Consider the following 21,946-nt stretch of genomic DNA (forward strand, 5'->3'; position numbering starts at 1 on the left):
ACCCTGCGAGCAAGTCAGGACGAATGCTGGCTGTGATTCGAGGACCTGATCCCCGCTTGGGGAATAAAGACACGTGGACACAGAATGTAAGGTTAATGGGTAAGGAAAAGGCCACAACTTTATTGATTACAGCATGTGAGAAGGTATTGGCTTAGGCATTGGACCACGGAACATTAGACTCCACCCACTCGTAGAGGGGTGAGTCTGAGGAGGGGTTAACCACCAGCAGGGGGAGCCTGTTGATGCTAATCCAACTATAGGCTCTCTTCCTGATGTCACCGAGGGTCGTGCCATGGCCCCCTGCCACACAGGCATCGGACAGGATCCACGACCGCCGGATTCCTTTAGCGTAATACCCAAAATTGTCAGGGAAGGCGATGGCCACACCTTGCCACCCGAAACACCAACAACACATTCCAATGCCTAACCGCCAAATACCACGAAAGTTGTGACCGTTGCTATGAGGTAGGCGAAAAAAACCAAGAGGCCGGGCCCATTTAGCCAATTGGAAAAAACTCCTACCAGGCCCCCTGGTTAAACAGGGCAACCAACCAGAGGTCCATAGCAAAGTCTCAGGAACAGCTAATCTAAAGGGAGTGGAGGGTGGGTGACTCAAAGAAAATGTGTGTGCAATGGTGGGGATCGCTGGCACGACTGCGTTTGAGCAGCAAGCCACACCCCCGTCGAGCTTCCCTATTGGGTGCCCAACTGGGGAGGGGCGTGGCGCCAGGCCTGGAGTTGAAGCAGGGGGTGGAGCGCCCCCTGCATGACGCGGGAATCATCTCCCGATCACAACCCCTCCCCTCCTGGGAGGAGGAAAGGCTTTGTCATATAACCTCCCAGTAAACCAATCAGAACAAAGGTTCAAGGAAGACTGGACTACTTGTGCAAGCAAATGTGGATGAATGCCTTAAAAACCAGATTATCTGGATGGATCCATTGACTACATTGCACAAGGCACTTGATTGATGCTCTGGCCAAAGTGTCACATTGCTTCAGGCAAATGCTTGTGTAGTAAGTCCATCTGCACAGACACAACCCTGCTGAGACCTCTCGTGTTCTTTTGCTATTCTGCCTTCTGAGCTTCAATATGGTAGCATAGATATATTTATTTAGTTACCCAATCTTTAGTGGTTAGTTAGCACATCAACTGTTAAGGCAGGTAGTCTCATTCTCCAAGCCCAATATTCGAATAATCCCCCAACAAATGTATATAAAGGAAATGTTGTCCGCAGTCATTTTTCTCGTGCAAATACTGTAGATTAGGAAGTATGTTTTATATTCATTTATATCAGGGAGGACTCCAAGGGTTAGTAAAAGGTAAAGGTAAAGGGACCCCTGACCATTAGGTCCAGTCGTGACCAACTCTGGGGTTGCGGCGCTCATCTCGCTTTATTGGCCAAGGGAGCCGGTGTACAGCTTCTGGGTCATGTGGCCAGCATGACTAAGCCACTTCTGGCGAATCAGAGCAGCACACGGAAACACTGTTTACCTTCCCACCAGAGCAGTACCTATTTTTCTACTTGTACTTTGACGTGTTTTCGAACTGCTAGGTTGGCAGGAGCAGGGACTGAGCAACGGGAGCTCACCCTGTCGCGGGGATTCGAACCGCCGACCTTCTGATCGGCAAGTCCTAGGCTCTGTGGTTTAACCCACAGTGCCACCCGCGTCCCTCCAAGGGTTGGTATATACAGTATCCCCAAATATCTATTCCTTTTCCAATTGCTTTTACAACTTTCATTCACAGTAATTTCTCATGGCTCCTAATACTGTGTACTGCCTCTTTGGTGCGATCTGCCAAGGAACACGTGGGTGCTGTAATCGGGGGCAGACTTTGGTCTTTCAAATTTCAGCGGCACCCTGTATGAGCCCCAAATTCGATGCCCCATCATCCCTTCCATTCTGCCCAATTCACAATGTCATAGTTGCGCCGCCCTGCAGCGCCCCCTAGGCTGCCCTAAATCCGCCTCTTCTGTAATGGTGTGTGGGCTCTCCTTTGTGTGTTATCCTCCAAAACAGGGATTGTGAGGGGCACAAAGAACTCTCCCTATACTTGCAAATTTCAGTTCTTGCATTATTTCAGAAAGTGCAAATTATGTAGATTTGCCTTTAAATGTCAATTGAATTAAATTTCTCTGCCATCACTAGTTCTCAACAATTGCAACATGTGGATTACTAGTTACAACATGCAGATGATGGGGCTCAGTCTGCGGAACTCTTGACGGGAGTACGCGCTTCGGCAGAGGCGGCTTTGCATCCCTTCCTCTACTTTGCGTGCAGTGACCATGGGAGACGTTGAGAAGGGCAAGAAGATCTTTGTTCAGAAGTGTTCACAGTGCCACACAGTTGAGAAGGGAGGCAAGCACAAGACTGGCCCTAACCTTCATGGTCTTTTTGGCCGAAGACTGGTCAGGCTGAAGGTTTCTCTTACGCAGAAGCCAACGAAAGCAAAGGTATAGCCTGGGGAGAAGATACAGTGATGGTTTACTTGGAAAACCCCAAGAAGTATATTCCAGGAACCAAGATGATCTTTGCTGGCATTAAGAAGAAGGGGGAGAGGGCAGATTTAATAGCATACCTTAAGGAGGCCACTTCTAACTAATGGCTTCTGCTGCCTTATTTATTTCACCATACAAATGGGAATGACTCTCTGATGAGATTGGTTTTTAAACTTTCTATTTTTACATGCATTACATTGTAACAACTTCAAAAAGCCTTTTCCTCAGCCTGAGAACCTTGACCATGGATGGTTCTCAACATATGTACTTGTTCTTGTATTATAATTTATAGAATTGCACAATCAGGCTTGAATGAGTCCAGCCAGGGTGATTGTAGTGTTTCCTGATCATGTAATTAAAAAACAAACAACCCCTAAAAAACCCAAAAAAACATAAAAAATTCCTTCCAGTAGCACCTTAAAGACCAACTAAGTTAGTTCTTGGTATGAGCTTTCGTGTGCATGCACACTTCTTTTATTATTGTGGGTTAGGAGTTGTTTAATAATAATACTACAACCAGACCTAACACGGACACTGGCACCAGAGCCTGCAATAAACCCAGATGCCAACTTTGCTGCCACATACACCCAGACAACACCATTACTGGCCCCAACAATGTCACACATACCATCTCGGGACTATTTAATTGCTCATCGTCTAACATTGTGTATGCCATCAAATGCCAACAGTGTCCTTCAGCTCTCTATATTGGACAAACAGGCCAGACCTTACACCAAAGAATAAACGGACATAAATCGGACATCAGGAATCACAAGACAGAGAAACCAGTAGGAGAACACTTCAATCTCCCAGGACATTCTATACAAGATCTCAAAGTAGCTGTTTTACTACAAAGGAATTTCAGAAATAGACTGGAAAGAGAAGCTGCTGAATTGCAACTTATCACCAAACTTAAAACCATGGAGACACCTGGTCTGAACAAAGACCTTGGATTCTTATCTCATTATACATGACAAAGCCATTTTCACCTTCTCACCCCTTGCTTTTTCCTGTAGACCTATTGCAGTCGTTAAGAGTCGTCAACAGGCTCATCACAGCTATCTGCCAATCACCCATTCCCACCACCCTTCTGAGTAATACCCCTCCCCACCTTCTCACTATATAGAAGGGTCTGGAAACTTCTGTTTCAGTGTATCTGAAGAAGTGTGCATGCACACGAAAGCTCATACCAAGAACTAACTTAGTTGGTCTTTAAGGTGCTACTGGAAGGAATTTTTTTTGTTTTGACTATGGCAGACCAACACGGCTACCTATCTGTAACCAAAAAAACATGTAGATGATGATGGCCAGAAGAATAACACATAGAGAATTTCTCAAATTTGCCTAGGAACTGCTTGGATTTAACGAGGGAGAGTGACACTACACTCCAGCAATTTATCCATCCTCTTTCTATTTTGCATAAGTTTTCCCCCTCCCTGACATATCTCTTTTGGTTGCTTTGAGGACTAATTTACACTTTGTGAATAGACCATTAAAGTGAATCCGAAAGGAGACAGGATGTATGAAAAAACCATTAAGGACAGTGAAGATCTATGGAGCTCCTACAAATGACTATCATTCAGTGTCATCTGATTTATACAGAGAAACAGGAGAAATTGTTCCCTCGATAATATTATGCTACTGCTTTCTAAGGGAATTTCTAAATGAAGAAAGTAACTTGGGGCATATCAACTGTTAATGTGAGACTAGTAAAGTACACTCACCGAGCTATGAATTAGTTATTAAAATAAATAACTCAGAGCCCAGCATCTCTCTTAGCTCTAGAAACCTTATTTACAATTTGGTGAGCAATAGTGAATCTTCTATGCCTAGGGAAAATTATGTTAGGAAAACATTAAGGTTGATAGTAATTTATGGTATTTACATATTGTTGATTAGGCGAAGCGTTCATATGGTTCTACAGAAATGTAGATATGGAAAAGTTATCACAACCAAGCATTCTTTTATATGGCAGGAAACAGAACATTTTTGTTTGCCCAGGCATTTTAAACAGCGGGAAATTAATTTTGTTGATTTTTATTTAGTGTTTTCTTGTTGTACTGTTGCTATGATTATTGATTGGGGGTTGGGCTGAGATGCACTTTTAACCATTAGGTCTGAACTCAGGATTTCCCATGACTTCTGTACTGGAGCATCTTTATTAATATACCAATTTGTGTTGTGTCTCTTTTCAATTAGATTATGTAAGATAAAATGTACTGGAAGGTAATCTCACTGCCTATATGAGTCTCATTCTTTCTAGAGCAAGGATCGCCAACCTGACTAGTGGCCCTCATATTTTTTTTTGTTTATAAAGCACAGAAAAGCCCACAAAGGAGCTTTTCTGAATGGGGTGTGTGTGTTATCCAATATGCTCTCTATGAGTGTGTGATTGAGAGTGATGTACTTTTTGGATATGTCCTCTGTGTACCCAAGTGGTCTGTGTGAGAAAGGGAGAGATAGACTTGGGCAAAGAGCGTGGGAGATATTTATGTATGACCTGTGTCTATGAGAGAAAAGGCAAGGTGTGTACCTAGAGAAGTATGTGGTGTGTATGTGAGAAAGGCAGTGAGGGAGGTTGTGTTCTGTGTGAGTGAGGGGGAGCTGTGGAGCTGTGTATTCGTGAAGTATACAAGTGTGTGAGAGAGAAAGAAATATGAATGTGTGCCTGTGAGTCCTGGAAGACTCCCCCCCTCCGCCTTGCAGGCCTTTTCCCACTTGGCCTGAGAGGGCAGGGCTGAAGTGTAGGTGGGTTCCCACGAGGGATAACAGCAAGAACCTTTATTAAACTAACAGAACTGGACAACAGGGGCAAAGCAACTGCTTATATACATTTCTGAAGGCCTGGGCCACTCCCACTCCCACTCCCAACGTGATTGGCTGTCTAAACTTTCAAGCTGTGAATCATACCCCAGAGTTTAAGGTCCAATGGTAGAGGCCAAAATCCTGAAATGTTCTGTGATTGGATATCATGTATCGAATCAGAACACAGGGTCTCAGAATCCTTAGTCCAGACTCAAACTCAGGCAAACACAGACCACTGAGTACATAACAAGGGCCCTGACTGACTCCAGCTACAAAAGCTGAGGCTGCTGAACAGACTCTTGGGCTGGGGTGTTGTTGGGGGGGGGGGATGTTGCTGTTGGATTTTTGTGTCTTTGCTTTAGATCTTGTGATTTACATGGAAATTGTTCGTCTTGGTTCTGTATTTTTAATGTTTTGCTGATTATTTGTGACTGCTTTCATTATGCTGGAGTTAGGTATGTTTTTCATGTTGTAAACTGCCTTGAGCATGGTTTGAACCGCGGAAAGGCGGCATACAAATTATGTATGTATGCATGTTTGTGGCGAGTATGTATGACAGTGAGTATGGAGTGGCAACATTATACCCATTTTGTGACTGGCACCTACAGCACTTTCTCAGAAGCCTGTATTTGCCTAATGTTTCAGAATGGTTGGTGGCCTCTGTTCTAGAGCATGAATAGCAGGAATGGACAAATTAATTAGCTGTGGTCCAGATATGATACCACATTGGGAATGGTTTGAAACAGTCCCAAATTAGCAGTCCAAATACTGGGAGTATGAGACTGAAACTGGCATGTTGACTGGAGTGGTTGTCAACTTGCCAGACTGTTACATTTGCTGCAACGAGGCTGAAGATGACATGATCATTCTCACTATATAGAAGGGTCTGGTAAGTTCTGTTTCAGTGTATCTGAAGAAGTGTGCATGCACACAAAAGCTCATACCAAGAACTAACTTAGTTGGTCTTTAAGGTGCTACTGGAAGGAATTTTTTTTGTTATGATCATGCCAGGTTATGTTGAGTCAGGATGATGCCATAAGCTTCAGCCAGTTCCCAACCTGCATTTGTCCCAATGGTTTCCTTTATTAATGATTGATTATAGCCCACCTTCACTAAATGGTCCCAGGTAGGGCTTTTTTCAGCCAGAACTCAGTTATGGCACCTCTCAGATGGGCACCATTGCCATTATAAGAGAGCAAGGGAGGCATTAATGGTGGGTCCTGGCTAGAAAAATAGCACTGGTCCAATGACATGTTACAAAAGCCCAGGATAGATTGCAATTTAGATCTCTTTCAATATAATTTCAAGCATCCTAAATATAAAGTGCCCGTGCATGGCTAAATATATGCAAGATTGTGCCTTTAAAAAGTTCCCTAGTTTTATTCCACTGGCACAGCTGAATGCCTGAAAAGAAGAACTGCCTTTTCTGAAAATAAAAGTCAGATATAGTTTTAAACACCCTGAAGTAATATTAGAAATTCTCTTAGAAACAACAGTGATTTATCAGAGAGATAGTTTTGTTTCATTTTTGGTTAGCTGTTACCTTTAGCCTATGCTACGCCTGTCATTTCGAATATAGCAGCATTATGATTTTTGTAAAGAAAGCAAGGCACAGATAGAGGAAGACGTGATTGCAGAATTAAGGTCCCAGTTTTAACATTTTGCCTCCTTCATTCCCACCTGACCATGTTTGACAAAAGGGAAAGATTCATTGGGGTTAATAATAATAACGCAGATCTCTGCACCGAAGGAGAAACTGATTGATGTTTACTCAGGCTCACATTTTCTTATTTGAAGCCGGGGCTTATCTTAGAGCCTTTGCTAAAAGAGGCTTACTGTTTAATTATAACTCCGAATGTTGAGTCCTTAACACTAATAATCAGATTCTTGTGAGAAATGCTAGGATATTGTGCTTGAGATTCCCCCCACCCCTTCTATTCATTGTTTAGTTTAGCAGGGCCTGTCTTCTTTGAAGGCCTCTAATTTTCTTCCAGATTGTAGATCTATTTTTTATTTTTATTCTAAGTTCAGCATATCATTGATCACTCTGTGCTTTGTCTCTTATACTTAGAACCAGAAAAAGCAGGTCCAGGCAAAGTTTCCATTGTTTAGCCAAAGCCTATTTCATAAAGGGATGCGGGTGGCGCTGTGGGTTAAACCACAGAGCCTAGGACTTGCTGATCAGAAGGTCGGTGGTTCGAATCTCTGCGATTGGGTGAGCTCCCATTGCTTGGTCCCTGCTCCTGCCAACCTAGCAGTTTGAAAGCATGTCAAAGTGCAAGTAGATAAATAGGTACCGCTCCGGCGGGAAGGTAAACAGCGTTTCCGTGTGCTGCTCTGGTTCGCCAGAAGCAGCTTAGTCATGCTGCCCACATGACCTGGAAGCTGTACGCCGGCTCCCTTGGCCAATAAAGCAAGATGAGCGCCGCAACCCCAGAGTCGGTCACGACTGGACCTAATTGTCATGGGCCCCTTTACTATTTTATAAAACCCAATGGATTTTCCATTTTGTTTCCATATTTATCTGGATCATAGGAAGCTGTCTTCTATTGAGACAGTCCATTGATCCTTCTAGTTCAGTATAAGGTGTGTAAAAGGAGATGGCATACCCTCTAACATTTCTCTGATTAAAATAGGGATGTCCTATTTCATCATCATCATCATCATCATCATGCTCCACCCTTCTGACTGGGTTGTCCCAGCCACTCCAGGTGGCTTCCAACATATATAAAAGCATGACAAAATTTTAAACATTATGAAACTTCCCTGTACAGGGCTGCCTTCAGGTGTCTTCTAAAAGTTGTGTAGTTGGCTCAGGAGTCACATAACTCCATATCCTCCAACATTTCTCTGATGAAAATAGGGAAAGCAGGACATTCTGGGATCAAATCAGAGAATGGGATGGCTTCTGTAAATCTGGGACTGTCCCTTGGAAATAGGAAGGTTTGCAATGGACTGCATGCATTTTGCTCATATGATTCATTCAGTGGATGGAACATTGTGTTTCCTCTCCCTCCATTTCTGTGTATGCAGAGCTCAGAGCCAATTCTGTTTGTTGCCTGCTTAGTAAAGTCAGCTGTTCAGCTACTTTCCAGGAGTCCATGGCACATGGTTAACAGGGAGGTGTGCAATTACATAAATAGGTGCAGAAAGAGGCACATAAACATCTCACAGTCTACACTGACTCCAGAGTTTCAGGCACAACATTTCTCAAGCCACTTCTGGAAATGCTAGTGATGGAGCCTGGGACTTTTTGCCTTCAATGCATGTGGTCTACTACTGAGCACATATGACCCATTTCATTTTTAAAAACATGATTTTTGCAATTTTTCAAAGTGAAATCTGCATGAAAATTCACATTAAATTGTTATTTATTATGTGCTTTCAAATGTATTTTTTCACAAAATGTGCATTTCTGAACAGATTCTGTCTTAAATGGTACATTTAAAAATCAAACTATGCATTCTTAAATACATTTTTGTACATTTGTTTGTGCTAGCAACTGCATTGCAAATCTGGAGAAGTTCAAAACTCAAAGTATGATTACATTCTGGTCTGCACATTATTCCAAGACAGGGAATGGAAGGTTGCATGAATGCAACAGCTAATTTTTAGACTTCACGATGAATAAATTACAGACAGTTAATAAAGAACACGGTTATGATCCCTAGTTTTAATTTATGGTTAAGTTTTATTGACATGTAAAAGCTTGTTACATAGTTCTATTTTATAGTGTTTTTGTGTAATTACATTACTCTTTGCAAGAAGAAGAAGAAAGATTTTGCCCAAAAAGGGTGCCAAGCTTATGTGTTTGTAGGTAGGGTAGTATCTCTGTGCTGGATAAATGAGGTGAATGGTTCATTTGTGCCACCAGTGAGATTCTTATAATGGATCCAACACACACTGGTCTGGGCTTTTACATTCTCTAAGCCTAGCATCACTCAGCTGCTGCTGCTGCTGTATCTTTTATGAGAGCGATCTCCATCAATACTGTGTTGGGAATAGGTTGTTTTTATCACCACATATATAGAAATATCCCAGATTAACAAAAAGTAAATAGAAAGAAGCACTGAGTTTGCAATTAGTTATGGTATTAATAATGAACATAATAAGATGAGAAAAGAGAAGGGGGAAATTCTGAATAAAACAACAAGCATCATTTCTGATTTACACTGAAACCTCTGTTTGAACTGGAAACGTAAAGAAGCTTTAAAGTTGTGGCTGTTTTAAAAGGGCCTCAGTGTAAGGAAGAATTAGGCCACCTGGGTCCTGAGTTCTGCTTCCAAAAAGTCAGAAATAGAGGAGGAAACACTGGATGAGATTTTCTCTCCCTCTCTCTGTCTATCTCTTTTAACATAGAGCTCCATTGAGGTTCAGTTTCCTCCTGGCTAATTTCCAGCAGTGTATTTGTTCTCTCAAAGGCAGATGAACCTTTAAACTAGAGAAATAACCCTGGCAAGGAAGAGACGAGGAGAGAGACCTGCCGACCAGCAGAAAGAGCAACTATAAAGGCATGCTTTCATGTCCTCACAAGAATGCCACATCCATACAAACAAGTAAGTGGGTTTCTAGCTCAGCTGTGTGAATTTGCCACCCAGGGATATTTTTTTATGTGTATCTTTGCAGATATATTGTTGCCTATATATGAAAAAAATGTTTTCCATGGGAAATGGAGCCTCATTTGATGCCTTTCCAAAGGTCTTTCCTTAGAGAGAAGAGTTAACCTGTAGACCTTGGTCTGATATCAAGGAAATGAGGAACCCAACAGCCATTTGATATAAAAGCACCAGTGTTTTTAGGCCAGGGCTGACTGTCTTGAGAAAAAACACAAAGACAGAAAACAAACAGCTTTTAGAACATATAATTGAAAGGCAGGCTTTATCCACCCATTTTCCCTGGAGGATATGAAAAGTTGTTTCATGAGTCACACAAGGCCTATCAAAGCGACTGGGCTTCCAGAGAGTTGGACTCAATTAGTCCAGCAATCTCGCGTTAGCAACTGCATCTAATTCAACAATGTAGTTTGCTGTGTGCAGGAAACAGGATTACATCGCCATTCATTGTGGACAGTTGGAATATTGGGGCACTAGGTAGATGCTTTTGCCTCTGTTGCATCTAAGCCTCTTGCATCTGTTGTCAAGAGCCAGAAAGGATGAGTGACAGCTGCAGCGGCCTATAGGAGGAAGCCGCGTCCTATAATGGACAACTTAAGTGTGCTTTTAATGAATTGTCAACTACTTTGAGAACTTTGGCTTGTAAGCTGACCATATTTCAAATAAATCCACACAAATAGGCAAGCAAACATAAAGTTATTTATTTTTTTACCTCTATTTATTTCTGTACCACTGTATCATGGAAATATATCACAGCGGTTTACAAAAATTTGTGCAAATTAAGACGGGGATAGGTTTTGCTATGTTGATTATAAAATCCCAAGGATTTGTTTGTATAGCTAGCTGAAGGGCCTTGTTTAAATCAACTTGTGAGCAGAAGGTGCGGGAGGGCAATAGACTTTGCCACTGATCTTCACACAGTGATGGGCTCTGGGTCTGTGCATGCAAGCCGTATCTGCATATAAGTTCTATCTGTGTGATTAGGTAGCCTGTGAAAAATGTGATACCAGATCACATATGCTCATCTACCCAAGGAGGTTGCATTTCCATGGTGTCAGAAGTTATGGCTCAACCTTTATTAAGAACACAGTAAGGTTAGAACCTGGCAACTTTCTGGGTTCATTCTGAGACGGACTAGGAACTCTTTCTCTCCATTGTGTGTGCAGTTATAGAAAAATAGCGAAAAATACTCATATTAGCTTCTGACTTGTTGGGGGCATTTAACAGTACAAAGAAAGAAAAGGCACCACTTTTTTTACGCAAAGCTTTATCTACTGTAATGCTGAAGAGGCTGCTGGAAAGTTAATAATGACTCACAAATCAATGCCAAATACATAGTACAGGCTTCTCCTTCTTCACAGTTTGTGGATCGGCAGACTGTAATTAAACCTTGCACTTTCTTTTAGCTTCCCACCAGAGCACCTCATCATTTGCTGTGTTTCTTCGACACAATTACCATTTCTGCTGGCCTGCCAATATCACTCTGTCCCTCCGGAGATAGTGTGTCTACAAAGGCATAAGCTTCAGAGAATAAACTGAATCTGGAAACATCTCTAAAACTACTGTTCAATATTACTCTGGAGCCCAGCAGAATACTAATACCAACTCAGTAGTGTAATGAATAATAAAAAGCAAATTGGCATTGTTTCAAACATTTTCCCAATATCTCCAAATCATATTCATGACAGATATAACAAGTATTTCACAAATGAAAAGGCTTTCAAGGGCCTAAACCATGAATCCTAGTTGAAAATTACATGCTGGGGTGGGGGTGGGGAAGACCTCAGAAATGACTCTCAGCTTTATAGGACAGAATTCATTTGCATATGCTTTTAGAAGGTACAAGTGGTTTACTTCCTCTGAGTGAGATACTTTCATATTTCTGCCTTGTTGCTTGGCAACACTATTTTTAGATATTCAAAAATGTGTACTTTTTGCAAATTAATCTCAGGCACATTGTTGCAGAATGTTTTTCAAACGGCAGCTATTTCGTAATATTAAAATACAAATCAAATCAACTGCTCCTTCTTTGGCTTTGATTTATAAGAATGTTTAAAAATCTTGGGCTAAGTCAGATGGAAACATCTCAAGTGCAGTGAATGAGCACGTGCCATATATTTCACATCATTGGAACTCTCCATTAGCAGTTAGGAAGGGGAGGTCTCAAATTTAAGGAAATCTTTATTATTATTACGGTGGTACCTTGGGTTAAGTACTTAATTCGTTCTGGAGGTCCGTACTTAACCTGAAACTGTTCTTAACCTGAAGCACCACTTTGGCTAATGGGGCCTCCTGCTGCCACCGCGCCGCCGGAGCACGATTTCTGTTCTGATCCTGAAGCAAAGTTCTTAACCCGAAGCACTATTTCTGGGTTAGTGGAGTCTGTAACCTGAAGCGTATGTAAGCCGAGGTACCACTGTACTTCTTAAATTTGTATACTGCTCTTCAGCCAAAGATAACAGGATGGTTCACAACATAAAAACACAAAATGGTAACACAGAATACATAATAAACCAAAACCAAAACAATACCAACACACACACACACACACACACCCGACACATCTTTATGGTATGTATAGTACTTTCACAATAACCTTTTTTCTTGAAACAACTTGTCAGGTTTGTCAAAACCAAGAAAGTGAGCAAGTCCAGCTGGTCATACAGTATGACCAGGAAGCATGGGAATAGCTGGGAATTTTGTTAGGGGGACAGGCCTTTTGTTTTGGGGAGGCAGAACCTCAGTTCGCTATGTATTATTATAGATTTTTATTGATTTAAGGGGGCGGTTGCCCCTCCTTGACCCCCTTGGCTACGCTCATGCCAGGAAGAGAACAAGAAATATTGTGTAACCATCTAAAATAACCTGTCCAAAATATGGCCGTCTCATTCCGAGATCACATTCTCCAGCCCTCCAAACCGTCGACCAGTGGTTCCCCATGTTTTGTCAAAATCCAAAACACGGACCCCCTACTTTTGAAAATATTGAGCTCTCTATATGGTATTTCTTGTTATGTGAATGGTGCCGCAGACCGCCAGAGTGGGTTCTGTTCTAAGAAACAGAAAGCTCATGGTAGGTGGGAGAACTATCCAAACCCCTTCTTTAACAATTCAACAACTGAGGTGCAAGAATAATAACACTGACATTTCAGCAAGCTAAGACTGAAAAGGAGCAGCTTTGAGATGGAGGTCAGGTTTTAGTCTCAAACACAGAACACCTGGACAAATTTATGTTTCTGTGACAAAAAGTGGGAAGGAAAGAAGTTGACTTGAAAAGTGGCCCAGTGACACATTGTACCAGAAATCTGTTCCAAAAAGAGAAAAGAAAAAGCAAGGAAGGGCAATCCTCAGAACTGCTTCTTAAAATAACGATGTCTTCTGCATTTTGACAAGTATAATGTCTGAAGATCAAAATCAAGTACTAGTCTTCAATTATTCAAATAACTGGATCCTAAACTAAAAATATATAGGTTGTGATTTGATATATAGAAGTGATTTGCCTCTTGCACTAGCAAAAATGTTCATAATATATATAAAAAAGCCCTCTGGCAGCACAAGTCCTGCCCTATTTCAATTTGAAGCCTGGGAGTGTAAGTGCTTTCAGGATCAAACCACAATCAATATAAAGTGGGAGCATTCAGCTTTCCTTGAAGGGCAACATGAACTTTGCCCCAGTATTATTGCAACCAGCTTGTTCAATGAATCACACTACACACATATATACAGTATATATATATATATTCTGCAAGCAGCTGAAATTGTAAGACAGTGGTTTATGATTAGCAAATAAAAGCCTTTTTGGAATTCTGCCAGCATGCATTGTTTATTAGCAGGTCGCAATGAGCTTACTTAGTCAAGTCTTGCTATTAGTCTGCCACTTATATAGAATACTTTGGATCTTGAGGCTAAAATTATCGGTAGCTAATAAAAAATGGGCTCTCTCCATGGCCTGTGTTAACACAACACTACATAGAATAATTACTTTTTGATTACTGACCTTACTAAAACTCTGTAACTTCTACATTATTGTCGTCTTGGCCTACTCCATAAACAGTCATGATAAACCTTCTGTTGCAGTGAACAGTTTAATTTCTAAAACGAACACTGCTGTGCTTTTTAGCTTTTCCAGAAACTTGGATATTCTGTCACTGAACATTTTCCCCTACCCCTCCAAATCCCAAATGTATGAAGATATAGTGTTATTTGTGCTGCATTCATAGATATAAGAGATACAGTGGCTTGGATCCAAGCCGCCACGTGAAAGGGAAGAAAGTGGGTGCCCCTCATCTGTGCATAGTTTCCTTTCCTTCTAGTGCCCCCACCTGTTCTCCCCGCTGCTTTAATTTGCACCGGGGGGCGGGGGCGGAGGAGACCTCCAATTAGGGTTCCCACAGCTACTGTAGTATAAATAAATATTTTCTTATTTTCTCTGGCTACATCCATATCTAATATCCCCAGTAAAAAAAGCTTCTGTTCTCTTAACAAAGTTTTGTTTAAACAGTTTCTTTATCTCTTCGTATACCATATCTGTTAAGTTGTGGGTGAACATATCAGACTGAGGCATCTAGTCATAAGCCTGCATTTTTTATCAGAGCTTCTATATTTTATCAAGGCTTGTATTTAAAAATGAGCTTAAAAAGATTTTCAAATGTTTCATGCCAGGCAGAAAGAACCTTGGCAAGAGGTTTTTCTCCTAAGACAAGGGGGCCCCATTGATTTATAGTAGAAAAACAATTCTCAAAGTCATAAAAAGGGAGAATTACATATGCTGCCCTTGCAGACTGAGAAAACACAATTAAAGGCAAGGGTAAATAGTAAAATAATACCAATGTGCCTCTCAGTAAAATGAGCCAGATCTTCTTTCCAAGGTTGAAAGGCCAAGAGCAGTGAAAAAGGCAACTGGCTTGGCTAGAAGAAAAAAGAGCATTTTTGGGAAATTTTCTAAAGCTGTTTCTTTCTTAAACTGAGAGAGTTAAAAAGGTTAAATGTTGGGAAGAGCTAATGGGAGAAGCATCTAGCTGGCTGGGAAAGGAGGGGGAAAGGGGGGAGGTGTAAACTGAAGAGGCTTCTTTTTAAAAGCTGTTTTTTACTGAGTTCCTTTTTACTTTACAAAGGCTTTATTCTTTTAAAAGGCTACCTATGATAAGTGAATGAAATATATTAGCTTAAATATATTGGCTTAAATGTAATTATGCAAAGGATTTAAGGAATGCTAGATTCTTATTTCATATGGTTGTAAGAGTTGTATTTATCCTGAAATTAAGTCAGCCACCAGCCTAGCCCCCCTGCTAGACAGAAGACGCCATCCAAGCACTCTCGATATATATGGTTGTCAGGCATTTGTTTAGAAACTTTCAAATGAAGGAAATCTTTCAATATTGATGTGAAACTCGAGATCCTTGACATCTGTTGAACATAAAAATGTAAGATTAAACATTTGTTTTAGAAGGCAATAGGGCAAGGAGGGCAAAGAGGTGAGCTGGTAATTAAGATTCCATGTAAGATATATTATTACTTATTTGTCATTTATATATAGCTCTTTGTCTCCCTTATAAGGGCAAGGAAGTGGGTGTATCTTTTGTGGGTGTATCTTTTGTGATTGGTTCTACCAAACAGCCAATAGGAATTTCAACCAGGCTGATTGGACAGAGGCAGCCACAGGAGGAGCAAAGGGGGCTGGATTAAGGGAATATAAGTGCTGGCCAGGATGGCAAGAGGCCAGGCCAGAGCTTGGTAACCATATACCACTGAGCCTCTCATTTATTTGTCTGACAAATAAATTATTATTTTAATTTCTCTATTGCTGCGTTGAATATTTCATTCCAGCTAAGCGTTAACCACAAGCAGGGTGCTACATTTTATGGTGCCACTGTGACTCGGATAAGTGGTCTGCTGGAACGCAGCCCCTTCGCCCTACTGGGCAGGGTACAAGAGAGAGGACCACTGCTTACCCAGCGCGCACTGGTAAATTTTTCCAGGGGGAACGCAGAAGACTCGTCTGTCTGATACCCTGCTCACTGGCGGCGACGGACCGGGGGAAACAGGGAACCAACCAAGGGTAAGTGCACAAAGGGATTTTTGGCCCTCCAATTAATTGGGAGGAAGAGAAGTCTTGATCAAACTTCTGCGTCTCAGTAAGGGGAAACTGAGTACGCTAGGTGGTTGGGTACATCAGATGTTGGTCTGGTGGAGGAAAAGGGAAAATTGACAAAGCGTGTGTGTGAGTGACTGAGTGGATACTTCACAGGGCCATACAATGGGAGTTGGGGGTTCAAAGGGGGAAAATACACCTCTTGAGTGTATGTTAAATAATTTTAAGAAAGCCTTCTCAGGGGCATATGGAGTCAAAATGACGCCAGAGCGCTTGAGAACGTTATGTGAACTAGAATGGCCGAAACAAAATACTGAATGGCCATCTCAGGGAACTTTTGATATAAATTTAGTAAGCAAACTTTGGTCTAATATCGCCAAAGAAACTGGAGGGTGCCCAGAACAATTTCCATATATAGATTCCTGGCTGAGCACATTAAATAAAAATCCTCCATGGATAAGGGAATGCAAAGTCAAACGATGCAAATTATTGGCTGTAAAAGCTGAAGCTAGGAAAGGAATCTTGCCAAATAAACTCAAACCCATTTTTGAGGGACCAGAGGAAGAGGTGCTTCCACCTCCACCCTATGCTCCACATCGAAGGGAGCTTAATTCAAACACTCCGCCAGTTGTAACCCCAAGGCAAGAAAGTGGAATGAATAATGGGAGTGGAGTCACAGAGCTTGATTCCTTGATAGATTATGATAAATATCTTCAGGAGGCATTGGAGTCCTATAATAAAGCCCAAGCAGAAGTGGTTATTCCACCTGTGACTCCTAATAGACCTGCATCTACAGTCTCCTTTAGTGGAACAACTGATTGCCCACCCCAAACCCCTGTACATCCAAGTCCTAGAGAATTATTACAGAAGTTACAGGGAGACCTTGATCGGTCAGCAAGCAATACAGCCAGGCGTATAAAGCTGCTAAAAGAACGCCTTGGGACAAATACCATCCCCTATGATTTGAGGCCCCTAGAGCAAAGCGAAGAGAAAGATCACGTAGTAGCCCCTCTTAGAAGAGTATTTGATGCACTTGAGGAGCCTGCGCTGGTTAACGGGCAACCCGGACCACGGCCACCTCGAACTTCGACCCTGCAATATATTCCATTCACAACTACAGATTTGATGAATTGGAAAACACACACCCCATCTTTTGCAGAAAAACCTCAGGCTATGATGGACTTGGTGACTTCAATAGTAAATACTCATAGCCCTACTTGGACAGATTGTCGCCAGCTCCTAAATACTCTTTTCACCACTGAGGAAAGGAGAGACATAATTGAAAAGGCACAGATATATTTGCGTGAGCAGGCCAGAGTGGGAAATATTTTTAATATTGACCGTCATCTCCAAGATAACTTTCCCTTGGAAGATCCTAATTGGGATCCAAACAATGGAATTCACCTGGCCAGACTTACCACCTACCGCCAGACACTTGTGCAAGGTATCCACAGGGCATGCCAGAAGCCCACTAATATGTCTAAAGTCTCAGAAGTAGAACAGAAACCAAAAGAGAGTCCAGGAGACTTTTTAGAGAGGCTGCAAGAAGCCTATCGTATATGGACTCCTTTTGACCCTGAAGCCCCTGAAAACAGCAGAATGATTACTGCTACATTTGTGGCCCAGTGCGCTTCTGATATTCGTAAGAAAATTCAGAAATCAGAAGGATGGGAAGGGATGCTGATGAGCCAAATTATGGCCATTGCACGCCGAGTTTATCGGAATAGGGATGAGGCTGAGAAGCAAGAGAAGAAGAAGTGGCAGAAGGAAAAGATGGTAATGCTAGCCACAGCAGTGAAGCAAGACCACCGCCCCTTAGATGGAGGGAGAGGGCGAGGAAGGAATCCACCACTGGGAAGGAATCAATGTGCAAATTGCAAGAAGGAGGGTCATTGGAAGCGGGAGTGTCCTGAACCCCTGAGGTTGGAAGAAGTACGCCCAGGCCCAGGCCCAGGCCCAGGCTCCGGCCCAAGAAACCAGGGACGGGGACGGGGAATGATCCGAAATGGAAGATATCAGAGACCAGGACAAGGACAGAATAGAGACAATTTCATTGGACTGGCAGAAGAGGATTTTACTCAAGACTAGGAACGACCGGACTCCATAAAGTTAGGCTTCCAGGAGCCCACGGTCACGATTCAATTAGGGAGCCATTTAATAGACTTTATGATTGATACTGGGGCTGAATACTCAGTACTCCCAGAACTATTGCAGAAAAAGGCATCCAAAAGTGTAGTCATTAAAAGTGCCACTGGACAGTCAGCTAAGAGGTCTTTCCTCCAACCTTTGGAATGCCAGATTGGGGGACATCGTTTAACCCATCAGTTTTTGTATATACCTGAGTGTCCAATACCTCTCTTAGGCAGAGATATGCTGTCCAAATTGCAGGCCCAAATCACCTTCACTCCTCGAGGTCCAGAAATGAAACTGCCATCAAAAGCAGCAGGAATAATTACCCTCTCAGTACCTAAGGAACAATCATGGCGCCTAATGTCAGCCCTGCAAGTCCAACCCACATTGGATACAGAATTAAACAAGCTCCTCCGAACTCTACAAGTGCCACCAGGAGTATGGGCCGAAAATAGCCCACCAGGAATGGCTAAGAATATAGCTCCAATTGTAGTAACCCTAAAACCTATGGCTACCCCCGTATCTGTAAAGCAATATCCCTTACCCCGGCGAGCAGCAGAGGGCATCCAGAAACATTTGGACCGCCTATTAAAATATGGTCTGCTTAAGCCTTGCCAATCAGAATGGAACACACCCCTTTTGCCTGTTCGAAAACCTGGGACAGATGAATACAGGCCAGTGCAGGACTTGAGGCTCGTAAACCAGGCTATCGAGACCTTGCACCCAAATGTACCAAACCCATATACCTTGTTGAGTTTGATCCCACCAGAAGCAACATTTTTTACTGTATTGGACTTGAAAGATGCATTCTTCTGTTGCCGGCTGGCACCACAGAGCCAACCTATATTTGCCTTCCAGTGGGAAGACCCTTTGACAGGAACAAAAGGCCAGCTAACCTGGACAAGATTGCCCCAGGGATTTAAAAATTCCCCAACTTTATTTGGCACTGCCTTGGCGAGGGATCTAACAAGTTACCCCTCAATACCGGGAGAAAAGGTGGTTCTGCAATATGTAGATGACCTTATACTAGCGGCAAAGGATTTTAATACCTGTAAAGAAGGGACAGAGGAACTGCTCCACTTGCTCTGGGAAGCTGGCTACCGAGTTTCCCAGAAAAAGGCACAGTTATGTTTAGAAAAGGTCAAATATTTGGGCTTTGACATCTCACACCAACAACGAGCATTGAGACCAGAGAGGAAAGAAGCTATTTGCCTTATCAAGGAACCTACCACAAGAAAACAACTTAGAGGATTCCTGGGAACAGCAGGGTTTTGTAGACTATGGATACCTGATTTCAGCAGTCTGGCCAAGCCCTTACATGAAAGCACTCGAGGTGCAGAAAAGGACCCATTCGTATGGGGACCTGAGCAGAAACAAGCCTTTTTAGTTATCAAACAACGACTTATGGAGGCCCCAGCCCTTGGATTGCCTAATTCGGAAAAACCCTTTCAGCTGTATGTACATGAACAGAATGGGATTGCAGCTGCAGTCCTGACCCAGAGATTAGGAAGTTGGAACCGCCCAGTAGCTTATTTGTCTAAACAATTGGACTCAGTAGCAAAAGGATGGCCTCCATGCCTAAGGGCAGTAGCGGCCACTGCAAGCCTTGTCAAAGAAGCTGATAAATTTACCTTCGGCCAGACGATGTATGTGAATGTACCTCATGCTGTTCTGACACTCATGGAATATAAGGGTAGTTATTGGCTAACGAACCCAAGGATGGCTAGATACCAAGGCCTATTGTGTGAAAATCCCAGGATTCATCTACGAGTAGTGAATATGCTCAATCCAGCGACTTTGCTGCCCCTACCAGAGGTAGATGATGAGGAATCACATGATTGTCTCCAAGTAATGGATGAAGTTTATTCCAGTAGACCTGATCTGAAAGATGAACCATTGAAAAATCCAGATGTTGTATATTATACGGATGGTAGCAGTTACCTTCATGAAGGTGCCAGACGAGCAGGATATGCTGTGGTCACCAATGAGGAAGTTGTGGAAGCTGAAGCTTTGCCTGCTGGCACATCAGCACAAAAAGCTGAACTTATAGGCTTAACTAGAGCTCTGCAATTGGCAGCTGGATGTAAGGCAAACATCTATACTGATTCTAAATATGCCTTCTTAACCCTGCATGCACATGGAGCTCTATGGAAAGAAAGAGGTCTAATAGGAGCCCACGGGAAGGCCTTGAAATATGGACCTGAAGTAGAAATCCTGTTAGAAGCAGTATGGGCTCCAGAACAGATTGCTGTAATGCACTGCAAAGGTCATGGACGAGGAAGGGATCCAATAACCAGAGGAAATCATGCTGCTGACAAAGCAGCCCGAGAGGCAGCCCAAAAGCCTGTGGGAGGATTTATAGCAGCCCTCATACCAGAGGTAGTTCCAGAAGAAGTTAAACCTCACTATACCCCAGAAGAGAGGAAGTGGGCTGAACAGGAAGGAGCGGTTATGAAGGACGGTTGGATGATCCTGCCGGACAATAGGATTTATGTACCTCATCATCTAGCAGGCACAATTGTAAGAAATTATCATGAATCTACTCACCTTGGCGGTACTGCAACCAGAGAGAGTCTCAGTCGGAAGTTGTATATTATTAATCTATCACAATTAGCAACTTGCATTTCACAGAAATGTGTTCTTTGTGCTAAAAACAATCCCAGGCAGGGACCGGTACAACCTCCTGGAATTCAACATGTGGGATATGTCCCCATGGAAAGTCTAATTGTGGACTTCACAGAGCTGGTCCCTTCTAAGGGATTCAAGTATCTCCTTGTGTTTGTAGATACTTTTACCGGATGGGTTGAAGCTTTTCCCACCCAAACTGAAAAGGCACGAGAGGTAACTAAGAGACTCCTCACTGAATTGATCCCAAGGTTTGGATTACCTAGATGCATTGGAAGTGATAATGGGCCAGCGTTCATTGATCAAGTAGTACAAGATGTATGTCGAGTCCTACAAGTAAAATGGAGACTGCATGCAGCATATAGGCCTCAGAGTTCAGGGAAAACTGAAAGAATGAATCGGACTCTGAAAACCCAATTGGCAAAATTAACCCAGGAAACGGGATTGGGATGGGTAGATGTGTTACCCATAACACTGTTTCGTGTTCGGTGTGCACCCACAAAAAGACTTAAGTTGTCACCTTTTGAGCTCCTGTATGGGAGACCGCCCTCCTTTGTTCAGGATATTCCAGCTGACCTTAAACAAATAGGAGATCATGTGACACAGGGACAAGTGCAATCTCTCTCCCGTGTTTTTGTTTCTCTTAACAGGTGGGCCCTCGAACGCACGCCGTGCAGCATTGCCGAGCCGATTCATCAGTTCCAGGCTGGCGATAGCGTATGGGTGAAAGAGTGGAAACGTGATCCACTTGCACCAAAGTGGCGTGGACCTTACACCGTCTTGCTCTCTACTCCAACAGCGGTGAAGGTAGCTGAGGTGACCCCCTGGATTCATCACTCTCGTTTGAAGAAGTCCGAAGGCAGTTGGACGTGCAAAGGTGACCCCTCTAATCCTTTAAAACTAACTCTCTCCAAAAACCCCTGTATCTAGCCCTACCGGGAACGGGCTAGGTCACGGGCAACATTTGACGACCGGCCTGCTGCAGCCACAACCTGGAAGCTGGCTGACCTGCGCACGCCTGAAGCTTGAGGAGCGTCTGAACCAGCGACTGTGAACGGAAAGATTCTCTAATACAATTGATTGACTGCCCCCTTGTGGAACAATTATCAGAGATATTACTCATTGGGGATCCTCGGGATATATGTTTTGGTCTTGGTGGTACCCCATTTCTGTCACTGGGGGAAT

General features: G+C 42.8%; 1 pseudogene across 1 annotated transcript; it reads left to right on the forward strand.

Moving 5' to 3' along the window:
- The first annotated feature begins 2,202 nt into the window (after positions 1-2,202).
- Positions 2,203-2,879, forward strand: LOC310825782 (cytochrome c, testis-specific pseudogene; annotated as a pseudogene). Its single transcript has one exon. The product of its transcript is annotated as a cytochrome c, testis-specific pseudogene (transcript).
- The last annotated feature ends 19,067 nt before the right edge of the window (positions 2,880-21,946 follow it).

This window comes from Podarcis gaigeae (genome assembly GCF_964106915.1).
Source record: "Podarcis gaigeae genome assembly, chromosome: 10".
Lineage (NCBI taxonomy): Eukaryota > Metazoa > Chordata > Lepidosauria > Squamata > Lacertidae > Podarcis > Podarcis gaigeae.